Source organism: Anabas testudineus, chromosome 18 (assembly GCF_900324465.2).
Source record: "Anabas testudineus chromosome 18, fAnaTes1.2, whole genome shotgun sequence".
NCBI classification, from domain to species: Eukaryota; Metazoa; Chordata; class Actinopteri; order Anabantiformes; family Anabantidae; genus Anabas; species Anabas testudineus.
This window is the reverse complement of record NC_046627.1, coordinates 9,654,677-9,668,362: the sequence shown is the minus strand read 5'-3', so window position 1 is coordinate 9,668,362 and position 13,686 is coordinate 9,654,677.

Below are 13,686 nucleotides of genomic sequence, written 5' to 3'. Positions count from 1 at the left end.
TCTCCCCCAGTGTCAGCAAAACGGACTACTTGACTCTGAGTTCAAACTTGTTCTCTGAGTTTATGGAGCCTGATATTTACTGCGATTGCAATTGAGACTTGGAATTTCTTAAAATTTTTTTTCATCTGTTTGACCAAAAACAAATCCATGTTTATTTAATTTTCAAAATGAGTTAGAAATCATATTTGAAAAGTTTGAGCACCAGTTTTTGAAATAATAATTTGATTCTTCTAGCACAGAATATTTTTTTGGGGGGGTATTAAGCCATCAACATCAAAATTATAGCAGTTCTGTGATTCATATTTGTTTAGTACGTTTTCTGTGTCTTACAGGTTTCAGTTAGCTGACCGAAGGAGGAGCTTTAAAACACAGTCACCCTCTGTGTGTCTAAACTAATACCACAATGACGTGTGAAAATGGGGAAGTAAGACAGGGGTATTTTTTGTGTAGTCACTTATTAAGCTGTTTTCAACCTATATGTGTTTGCTACAAAATCAAAGTAATGCATTTATACACATGGAAACATTGTCAAGGTTTTCTTTTTTTATATTTTTATTTCATTCTCCTTTGTGAAACAGGTGAAAAGCAGAGATGTTTAAAACTTGACCATAATGTGAACTACAACTACTCCATAACTTACAACAGTCTTGTGTGTAGAATGCACAAATTACAAATTACAGCTCACCTGGAAGAAAACATGAAGGTCATTAGCATTATTATGCACAGTCTGAAGTCATACTCGCTCTCTATGTTGAGCATGGTGCAGTGGTGCAGTCATGTGGCCTAAACAAGTATTACAAAAACACAAAAAACCTCTGCTTTACAAAACTAATATAAACTATTTTCACTTTCCTGAAGGAAATAGTAGGTGAAACTATTTTTATTTTCACATTTGACAATATCCTGATAACATAGATGAACTTGGAAATATATTTTTCTCTTCATTATAGCAAGTTGTTCAGACCCAGAGACATCAAAGAAGCCCAAAAGCATAACGTTAATACTACCATACTTCTCTTCTGTGATGCTATTTTTCATGTTGATATGTGGTTATCTTTTTGTGCCACATATAAGATAAGATAAGATAAGAAAACCTTTATTAGTCCCACAATGGGGAAATTGCATTTTTACAACAGCTTAAACAGTAGAGTGTCAGAAAGACAGTCTGACCAAAGGAGATGAAAGACTAAACTGGCACAGTCCGAGATAAATAGACTATGAAACCTGATAGTACAAACAGTACAGTAATAAATAAAATATATACATGTAAGTACAGTATATGGATATTACTGGATGGCCGTATTGAAAATGTACATTGTAAAGTTGGTTTATGATTATTGCACAGGTGTAATATGAGTATCAACAGTGTTCGTTGTACAGTCTGACTGCAGCAGGGAGAAAAGATCTGCGTAATCTCTCCTTCGCACAGGGAGGGTGGATCAGTCTGTCACTGAAGCTGCTCCCCAGAGCAGACAAGGCGTCCTGCAGTGGGTGAGACTCGTGGTCCAGCATGGATGTCAGTTTTGCCAGGACCCTTCTCTCACCCACCTCTCGCACTGAGTCCAAGGGACAGCCCAGGACAGAGCTGGACTTCTTGATTACTTTGTCCAGCTTCTTCCTCTCCCTCTCTGTGATGCTGCTGCTCCAGCAAGCCACACCGTACAGGATGGCTGATGCCACTACAGAGTCATAGAAGGTCTTCGGGAGTGCTCCCTTCACTCCAAAAGACCTCAGTCTATTCAGGAGGTACAACCTGCTCTGACCCTTCCTGAACAGGGCATCCGTGTTATGAGTCCAGTCTAGTTAATTGTTTAGGTGAACACCCAGATACTTATAAGAGTCCACTCTCTCAATATCTGTTCCCTGTATGTTCACCAGTGAGGGGACAGCAGGCTGCCGTCGGCGAAAATCCACCACCATCTCTTTGGTTTTCTTCGCATTGATCAGAAGGTGGTTTTGCCGACACCAGGCTACAAAGTTCTGCGTAAGTCCTCTGTACGCCGCGTCTTCATCATCAGTGATCAGGCCGACAATCGCAGAATCATCAGAGAACTTCTGCAGAACACAGCTGTCCGTGTTGTGCCTGAATTCTGCAGTGTAGAGGGTGAAGAGGAAGGGGGCCAGAACAGTCCCCTAGGGGGGTCCCACACTGCAGGTCACACGGTGAGACGTACAGTGTCGGGCTCTCACAAACTGTGGCCTATTTGTGAGATAGTCCAGGATCCACTCTGTAAGATCAAGGTCCACGCCAGCCCTCTCCAGTTTGTCTTTCAAAAGCACCGGCTGGATGGTGTTGAAAGCACTTGAGAAATCAAAAAACATGATCCTTACTGTGCTGCCGGGCTTCTCCAGGTATATATTCATTCATGTTGTGGCTCGAGCTGTTTTAAGTTTAAATGCAGAACTTAAGTTAGTTTGGCTGCCGTACCAACCAAACCCCAATTCTTTTAAATGTCACATCAAACTGTTTGGTGGAAAATGTAAACTATGACATCAGTCAGACAAAAGACACACAGCACACTCAGCACAGATGTTCCTCAGTGCAGTCCCACTAGTCTACAGGTCTTTAGAGGTCCAACCTGACATGAATAAATACATTGTCAAAAAACGTTGATTCAAGTACAGCCAGATTAGATGTGAATAGACGCAAATATCAACAGGGCTGATCAGGATCTATGAACCCCAGTATTGGTTGTTTGGCTGCTGGTTTCCCCAATTCCTTGCCACAAGTTGAAATGGACCTGGATAAATCATTGAACCCATAAACTCTTGATACTTGAAATGTGGCTGCCTGTCCACAATGATATCTCCAAGTGGATTCATTATTAAAGTATAAATTATTATATAGATGTCAGCTACTCTTAGCACTGACATACAACACACAACAGGTCTTTGACAACTTGGAATATCAGGAAATGTGCTGATAGAGATGTTTTCACCAATTCACTTGACTTTTCAACTGTATAATAAAATAAATTAGAAACAGTCTGACGCACATGAAAACACTGCCTTGTTCTTTGTCTGTGGATTCAGAGGTTATTTCGACAAGATGATGATGATGATGATGATGATGATGATGATGATGATGATATGTCCTGACAACATATCCACAAATTGAAAGAAGCTCAGGAGCAGCTTTGTTTTTAAACAAACAATCCACTGAAATCAGGGGAATCAGAATAAAAACTGTGAATTTATTTTATAGAACATGTTGCAGGATGCAGCAGAACATGGGTCTAAATAACTTACAGGAAATAATAACATGTTACAAACTGTGTAATCTGATCAACAACCACCAGAGTGCACTGTTTACTAGGTTATTAAGTCCAGCTTTTGCAAACCACAAATTTGATTGTATATTGAGAAACAATTCTAATTATCTATTAAAATAACTCATCCACTCTGATGTAAACTGTTATAATAAAGATAATAGTAAAAAGAAAGTTGTCTTGTTCTTTAGTAGTTTATATCTGTTCGTGCTTTGTCTGTATCTGTCTGTGTCTGTTGGCTGTACTGAAGGATTCCCAGTACAGCTGAGAGACCTAGTCCTTCTAATGAATCCTAGGTTTTCCCCAGGGCCTTCTTCCAGCGGGACATGTTCAGAACACCTCCTCTAGAAGGCGTCCCAGGTGTATCTAAAGCAGATGACCTCGCCACCTCAGCTTTATATGTTACTAATAAATAGAAATCTTTGTCTTTCGCCTCAGTTCCTTCTTCACCATGACAGACCTGTACACTGACATTATTACTGCTGTAGATCTGTTTGTCAATCTTATGCTCCCACACTATCTCACTTGTGAACAAGATCCCAAGATACTTAAACTCCTCCACTTGAGGCAGGATCTCTTCTCCAACCTGGAGAGGGCAAGCCACCTTTTTTCACATTGTCCACAAAAAGTAGGGATGAAATTCGGTGATCCCCTGACTGGACTCACTCCGGCCCCTGGTTTTGCCTAGGAACTCTATCCATAAAGATAATGATCGGACCCGGTGATAAGAGGCAGCCTTGTAAGAGTACAACATGCACTTGGAACAGGTCTGACTCATTGCGAACGAAGCTCCGTCTCCGGTTGTGCAGAGACTGGACAGCCTTAACAGAGGGCACCAGACCCCATACTGAGGTACTTACTGTAGGACAAAGCCTGCCAAATCTGTCCAGCTTCATTTTATTGGAGCTGGACGCAGCTCACTACCAGATGGTGATTAGCTGACAGCTCAGCCGCTCTCTTCACCTGCCAAATCTTATGGTTGCAGGTCAGACGATACAATCACAAAGTCGCTATTCAATCTCTGACCCATAGTGTCCACCTGGAAATATTCCAACACGTGCGACATAGCGGTCCTTGATTATATTCTTCTCACAAGGGATTCATAAACTGCTCTGTCGCCCAGCAGCTGTTTGTGTTTGGAAGCCCCGAGCAACATAGGTCCTGGGGTCATTTGGGGACACAAACCCCTCCACCACTATAAGGTGGCAGTTTAAGGAAAGGTGTATCCTACCACCATGTTATACGATTTAAAATGTATCTACAGACTAGAGGTCTTCATGGGTTCAATGCAAATAGACCTGCAGAAAGCCAATCCTACAAAGTTCTGAGCTCTAACTGAGATTCCACTTTGGGGGATATAAATATCCCTGTGAACCACTGAACTGGTGTAGCAAGGACTGGTGGTTGGCCAACTGGCTTCCCCTGGAAAAAACACCAAACTCCCGAACACTTCAGTTGACTTTGAACGTACATGTAATTCTGCTGCTCTGTGAACAGACTCTGTGCGCAGTGTGGGAACACATGTGACTTGTTGCATTATATCTGTCTCTAATGTGGCAACATCAAATGTTATTAGTCCACAAATGTGCTAAAAAAATCTTCTATCAATGTTGTACTGCAGGAGGCAGAGTAGGACTAGACAATTGAAAGTCTGTTTGCATTTGTGTGTTGTGGATAAAGACAAAAAAAAAAAAAAAAAGAAATTAAACAGATACAAGTTTCACAGAGGACTTGTCATCTAGTGTCATTATAAGTTTGTTTAATACTATTCTCTTAACTTACTGCTGTGGTTAATGATGCAATGATGTAGTAGACGTAGAATACTTTTAACTCTGGTATACGATTTGGCCTAATATATATTTTTAAATCCACAGTTGTGCTTTGCTCCACCCACTGATGTTTAACCACCAGATTATTTCTGCTGCAACAATAAAGAAAGTTTCTGGTCTAAAAAAATCATCACATTAACAGCAGAAGCAAGAAACAGGAAGAGACGCCTCTGTGCACTTACATTACAGTTATTAGTCTGATGTTCAGTCAGCAGCAAGACAAGATGGAGGTCACAGCTGTCTGCATCAAACTCTGTGAGTACTGAGTCTGTCTCTTTTACTTTATATCACAAACATTTAGGTGAAGTTTGTATTTTTCTGTGTCAATAATCTGTATCAGCACTTTGATCATACAACCATCTGTTACTTTTTTACCTCTTAAGTGATGATTGTGATGATTCTGCTGCTTGAACATGATCAGAAAGTTTGTAAGTACCAGCAAATTACTCATTGTTTTTGAAGGATGTTTTCATTGTTGTTTTATGGTATAACACAGAAATCATGCTGCCATTTATCATCTGCAATATTTCTTTACTTCTGTAATTTTGAAAACATTTCCAGCTGTTTTATGAGTCTCTCCACTCAAATGTAAACTGTTATAAAAAATAACATTTTCTTTTTATTATTTTTATACATTATTATAATAATTATTCTCTTATACTCATACATTTGGTGTAGAATGGCAGTAATGCTTTAATTTTTTGTCATTGTAATGATCTTTTTAATACTGACTGGCCGAAATGGGCCTGTATCAGCCACATGTTCACAGTGTCCAACTGGACTTTCCGTAACTTGTGAAATTGACTATTAATGGTTGTTCAATGGGTAGACAATTGGCTTTAGATGGTTTGGGGTTCAAACCCCATCACAGACACCACGTGTGTCCTTGAGTGAATGGAAATAAATAAATAATATTCAGTCATACTATTAGTGTTGTACAGCAGGAGGCAGAGTAGGACTAGACTTAATTGAGTGTGTGTTTGCATGTGTGTGTTTCTGTGTGAAATACATTAAAGTCTCTAAGAGGACTGGATCATTATGATCTCCTAACTTTTTATCTGATGCCATTATGAAGAAGCTATTTCTGTTTTCTTTTTCAATAATTTGGTTAATGAATAAATATTTTTACCCTGTGATCGACTGGTGACCTGTCCAGGGCGTACCCCGCCTCTTGTCTAATGACAGCTGTAGTTTGGCTCCAGCATTCCCACAACCCTTAAAAAGACGAATGGTAAATTAAAGGATGGAATTTTCTGAATCAATTTTACCTTGTGTTTAGTGTTAATTTGTCAATGTTAGGATGCTAATACACTAAGGATGACATATATAGAAATCAGCAAATATCAGTGTGCTAGCAGTGTCACTGTGAGATTGTTACAATACAGAAATTAACTATTCTCGCAACTTACTGCTGTACTACAGTATATTTATAAGTCCACAGTTGTGCTTTGCTCTTACCACTGATGTTTAACCACCAGATTATTTCTGCTGCAACACAAGAAAAAGTTTGTGATCTAAAAAGATCATCACATTAACAGCAGAGATAAGAAAGCAGGAAGTGACACCTCTGAACACCTACATTACACTTCAGTCTGATGTTCAGTCAGCAGCAAGACAACATGGAGGTCACAGCTCTCTGCATCAAACTGAGTGAGTACTGAGTCTTTCTGTTACTTTATAGAACAAACATTCAGCTGCAGTATTGCGATTTTCTTTATCAATAATCTGTATCAGCACATAAATCTTATAAACATATCTTTCTCTTGTTTGTCTCTATAGTGATGATTGTGATGATGCAGCTGTGTGAACATGAACAGAAAGTTTGTATGTACCAGTTATTTACTAAATGAACACATTTAGCATTGTGAAAGATATGTTTTTACTGTTGTTTTGTGGTTTATTTAAAAGAAGTCGAAAAAAGGAAAATGTGTTTATTTCTTATTCTGGTGATGAAACCATTTCAGATTAGTGGTTAGAAAGAAGGGTTTGTCCAATCATTACAAGAATCATGCTGCCATTAATCATTATAGTTCAATCTTTTATTCTGCTTCTGTGTATCAGTTGTTTTATGAATCTCTTTCTGTTTCTTTGTTGTAGATGCAGCTTATCTTCGTATTGATCCAAACAGAGTACAGTTCTTTACATATGAGTCATTAACTTTTTATTGTGAGGGGGTCTCGTATTGCGAAGTTGTACATGCATTCAATGGGAAAATACCCTCATGTAAAACCTCTAATGAGAGAACAACAACAGGGTCGTCCTGCAACCTAAAAGATGTTTTTCCAACTGACGGTGGTGATTACTGGTTTAAGGATGAAGAGGGGAACAAAAGCAACAGTGTCAACATCACTGTCACTGGTAAGTTTTTATCATGACAACAACATTTTGTCATAAACTCAACATGAGTGTATCATTAAATCAGCTTTTACATCCTTGTTGTTCAGATGGTCCAGTGATCCTGGAAATTCCTGCTCTTCCTGTGATGGAGGGAGAAGCTGTAACTCTGACTTGTAGAAACAAGACGACTTCCTCACAGACCTCAGCTGATTTCTATAAAGATGGAGTCTTCATCAGTAACAGCTCTACAGGAAACATGATCATCCACCGTGTTTCCAAGTCTGATGAAGGACTCTACAAGTGCAGCATCTCTGGAGCTGGAGAATCAGCAGAGAGCAGGTTGACTGTCGGAGGTGAGACACAGCAACATTTTATAAAAGAGTTCATATGTAGATGTGATATAAATAGTAACTGTAGGTCAAGATATTGACTTTAAGAAAAACGGTATATTTGTCAATGGTCAAACTTTTGTGAAAATGTTGTGAAGGTTCCTGCACATTATAAGATACAATACTTTCTGTATCCATTCCAGATGGTCAAAAAGAGACTTCCTCTTCCAGTTCCACCCCATGGATCATTGTCACCATTTTACTGCTGGTTCTGCTGCTGGTGGTGGGGGTACTTCACTTTGTCAAAGGTTACAGACAAAGGTTATGGCACAGAGGTAAAACAATAAGATAAATGATACATTTTATTTATATTTTTAGCTGCTGTAAGAGATTTTACAGGTGGTTAGGTGGATTTTTTGTTTGTTCAAAGCATTAGTTAATGTCAGCTAGTTTTAACACAAAATTCTACTTGTCACATTTTAAGTTCTGTTTTTTTTATGTTTTTATTCTAACTAACTGAAATCAATATTACAAAGTGTGATAATGTGAAGTATTCCAGTCACCTGTATCTTACTGTTATTTTAATTAAATGAAGAGGACTGTTATTGCTGAAAATCATTGTGGTAAACCTATTTTTACAACACAATTATATGAGTTTATTTCAAATGTTGGGTACATTTTTACTAGAGTTTTACAATTTTACAATGCAAAGTAAATAGTCCCCCCTTTAGTTGCATTCTTCAAAACAGATTTTTATTCTAATTTGGTGAAACTGACTCTGATTGTGTCCATTTATGACTTAAACATTTTCCTGTAAAAACAAGTCAGCTTCTCTTCCTGGTTTTTAGTGATGCTGTTATTTGTCCTCTCTTGCAGTAGTGGTTTATGTCTCCACACTGAGACCTGGATCAGGCTCAGCTGGAAGTCAAACAGGTGAGTAAACAAACCAGACATAATCCAAGTCCATGATTTCCTCATGTAAAGTAAGATAATTATGCTGTCTTTATTTATTAGGAACACAAATCTCCAGATAACACAGTCCTTCAGACAAAGCAGTAAATTCAATTGAAGTGTAAAATATTAATGTAAAATTGTTAAACCAATTTAAAAAGTCTTGCTTTATAACATTTAGCATAGTTTCAGTCATATTTATTACAAAACATCAAGACAATGATCTAGTGTCCAGTTAAAACAGATAACAAATTCATTAATAGGCAAGATGAACATTTTTTTTTGTTTCAGTGTTTTAATGATGTTTTGAGATTACGGAAGATGATTAGGGCCACTATAAAAAAAAAATAATGATAAAAAATTTCAATTCAGAATTCAAATAATATCTTTTTGTATTCTTAATCCTCTTCTGTATGAGACAGATTTTCTACCTGTGTAATATAAAAATCATAAAGATCATAAAGAGTAAAAGTAGTCATAATGTTAAGTATTTGGTCCATGTCTTGTTAATGTGTCTGTGTATACTGCTGATCTGTTTTTCAGTCTCTGAAAGTGTTTATTCAGTTGCTGCAGACGCAACATATGCTGTTGTAATAAGAAAAGAGAAAGGTACAGTGCATCACCTGCCTTTGTTGTTTTGTTTTATTACTTTATAACTGTCTTACATGTGATATACAGACCATAATAAGCACATAATTCAAAAGCATTTGGAGTTATATCTGCATTAATATTGGTAAAATGGCTAAAATGTTATGTAAATTATTTGGTTTAAAGATGTACAATTATTTACATTAATGTTAAAAACAGCAACACCAACTTGCTTGGTTTGTCTCAGTATTTGTTAGATGTGTGAGTGCTGGTGATAACCTGAGCTTCTTACACTAAAACTGCAGAAGAAAACCTCAGAGAACAAGGCTGATGCATCTTTAGAGACCAGGGTGTATGCAGAGTAGAGGTTACCATTAAGCTGACAATTGTTTTAAACAAAAAGTAGCCACACAATATGAGTATGAGAATATCCAGTCTTGCAGTTTAACATGCAGGTACATGACACACATACATCCACCACAGACCACAACCATCTATTTGCAACTCATTGTTAATTAATGTAGCTCTTTATTTATTCGTACTTATTAAATCATTGTTTTCGCAACATGATTATTACATTTACCTTCAAAATTCTGGTTGCAATTTAGTTATATAGGAATGTGACTTTTAGGAGACAGAATTGCTAAAGCCAAAAGATGATTAGCTTATCTTAGCTGAAAGCTGCAGTGAGCTGATGTGATAACAAACAACTGTGGTTTTATGGAGACATTTACTGTGTCTTTGCAAGCGATTCACAATTTAAGCATATTGCCTCCTGGAATTGTTATCTAAGAATATGCCCATGCCATCATGGAAGAAAAAATCCATTGGTGGAATAACCTGGTCCTTTAGTATATACAGGTAATCAGCTGACCTCATTCTTTCGATACAAAACAATGCTAAATCTAGACTTGACAAAATGCAGCAACTCCAGATCATAGCTCTGCCCCCCCAGGCTTGTACAATAGGTACCAAGCATGATGGGTGCATCCCTTTACCCTCCTCTCTTTTTACCCTGATGCTCTCATCATTCTGGAACAGGGTAAATCTGGACTCAACAGACCACATGACCTTTTTCCATTTGACAGCTCTCAACCCAGTTTTAGTAGTTTCATCAATCTCCCTAGACGTTTTCTTTACTTGATTCATGTCAATAATTTGATCCCTAATGAAACAAATTAACATATTTTCCACGACCACAGGATGTGTCTTCTGACATGGTTATTTAAGTAATGAGAAACTACTCACTGCACCAGTTAGGGTTAAAAAAAACAGTTACTGGCTGAAAAATAATCATCCATGCAGTAATTATCCAATGGGAGGCTCTTACCTATTTGCCTAGCAAAATTAAACTTCCTCTCTTGTTGTCAGCTGACGATGAATCATCATATAGACCCGTTTACTACATGTTGGGCCTTGATGATACTCAACAGCTTGATGAGCGTCATTGCTCATTAAAAACCCATTTGAATGGTAATTAATCAACAACACCAGAGACAGGGACACTTTTATTTTAAAAGTAAATGAAATGTGAATATATTTGCAACATGTTGACATAAACTTTTCTTAATGTAGAACCAGCTGCATCAGCTCATTTGGATGGTACCAACCCACCCACAGGAGACGATGTATACTATTCTACAATTCAAGAGGTAAGAACATGGGCAATACAAATTTATGTCATTTGAGATGATGGTAGAGGTGATATGGTGGGGTCACCTATGGGTTGGCTGTTGTCTGTGGACATGCTCTCCCCTGGTACTCTGACTTCCTCCCACCATCTAAAGATATTCATGTTAGGTTAGGGTTAATTGGTGACTTTAATTTGCCCATATGAGTAAAATGGACCCCACATCTCAACCAATGACGGCCAAGATTGACTACGTGACTCTTTCAGTTCCAACAGTTCATTTTCCAAGCTCTATGTACAATGTATTGTAGTTTTCAGAGTTGGCATGATTACAACATAGAGATCAACATATATGTACAAATCAGAAATCAAGTATTAGAATGACTCCACACAACATGCAACTTTTATTTTAATTCCCTTAAAGGCTTCCAAAACTAAGTAAATATATTAGATATGTTGTAATATAAATGTGATGTTTCTAAAATGCAATTATGTATTTAGAAAATCAGTTTGGAAATAAGTTTTACAGGAAGAAAACAGAAAAATGTTAACAACAAGTTATAATTTCTATGATTTCTATTTGTTCAGTATGTTTTCTGTGTCTTACAGGTTTCAGTGAGAGCTGACTGAAGGAGGAGCTTTAAAACTCAGTTACCCTCAGTGTGTCTGAACTAATACCACAATGATGTGTAAATAACAGGAAGTAAGAGAGCTGTATGTTTACTGTAGTCACTTTTCAAGCTGATTAAAATGTGTTTACTACAAAATAAAAGTGATGCATTTATACACCTGAAAACATTGTCTGGATTTAGATTTAATGAAGTACATTTGAAGTTAAAAGCAAGTTAAGTTTAAACCCTTTAAGTCCTTTGACTAAAGCTTTTTGCAGAGATGTTAAACCACTTTTTTCTTTAGCAGTGCATCTGTTCACCCGTGTGAAAACGCAGCTCAAAAGCAAAGAACCGATGAGGTCTTTACTGAGACTCATTGTGGTCAGCTTCTATTCTATTAGTGTTACTCCACATAATGTGAAACTTATTTGTGGTCAACAATGTAAAATTCCTGTGAACCAGAAAAAGTCTAGTGATACATTTGCAGTAGAATCTTGACAAGGTTTTTTTTTTATATTATTAATTTGTTTTTTTTTCTCATTTGTGAAAACTGTGAAAAGCAGAGACATTTTAGACTTGACCATAATGTGAACTACAACTACTCCATAACTAACAACAGTCTTTAACAACAGTTTTAGTAGTGTTATGAAGACAGTGCAGTCAGGCCTGCTCTCTATGTAGAACATAGTGTAGTGGTGCAGCCATGTGGCCAAAGAAAGTATTACAAAAAACAGGACAAAATAATCTGGGGATCAAGGGGGACATACAATGGCAAGAAAAACGAACTAAAACTAAACTTTTCTGGTTTTCTGCATAATTATTTCTTTATTTAATAACTAAAAGATATTTGATGTAGGACATAGTAAGTAAACAATTTTATATTTACTATTTAAACCACATTTGACAACCCGAACCTTGAGGAAGTGCTTCCTATCACAAAATCTCAGACATATTCTCTTCTTGTCATTCAACAATATCTCTTTTCAGTTTAGGTCTGCGCTCTTACTGGACCTCTCCAACAGGCAGAGTTTGTGTCTCCACAGTTCTGCTGTATCACCTGGTCTGAGCTTCAGCTTTCAGACAACCACAAGGACATTATCCTGTAGGACAGTAACTCATCATACCATTACATCATACTTTGCTGCTGTGATGATATTTTCATGTTGATATGTGTTGCATCATTTTATGACACATATATTGGTTTATGTTGTGGCTCCAGCTTTTTGAAGGCTAACTGCTGCACTTAAGTTTGGCTACTATTACCAACTCCAATTCCAATTCATTTAAACCCCATGTGTCAAACTCACGGCCCGCAAGATCATTTCTATATTATTGTTATTAATGGCCCATAATACATTACTTTACAGTCATTTAGCAGACGCTTTTATCCAAAGCAACTTACAAATCATTCCAAGTTACAAGGGTAGGCAGCGTGAGGAGGTTTTGCCTAAGGACCCCTACTGGAGGTAGCCATAGCTGGGATTCGAACCCCAGTCTCCCACATGGGAAGCGGTGATGTTACCACTACACTAACCAGCCGCAGACATAATGGCGATAAGAAGCGCTGGTAACACAATAAACTACAGATCCCATAATGCAGCGCTTCAGCTGCCGAACACATTCCACGTTAATCAAGTCTAGTTCATGATGCTGCAGGTTATTATGAAGCTGGTCCTCAGGATGCCAAGTAATGTTGAACCATATCACAAATACGCACTTTGCTGATAAACTGAGTTCTCACGGAGCTTTGGTGACTTTGACGAAAAAGAAAATCATTTGGAGTTGCTTCGCAGCCCATTTACTGTCGATGTGTAAACTTCACCTGTACAGATTCAGATGGAGCTGATTGAGCTGCAGTGTAATGACTGAAGGTAAAGTAGGACACTGCAGGACCCGCACAGTTTATTCACTCCATTCCCGCAGAAATGTCCCAGCTCCGTCCACATGAGGCTCGGACCTTGTTTATGTTTGGTAGAACAAATCTTAGTGAGAAGCTGTTCTCAGTGATGAAGACTAACAAAACAGCACACAGGAGTCGTCTCACTGGTGAGAACCTACAGTCCATCCTGAGAATCTCCACAACACAGAACCTCACAACAAATATAAACGAACTTGTTGACAAAAAAATAAATGCAGCTCTGA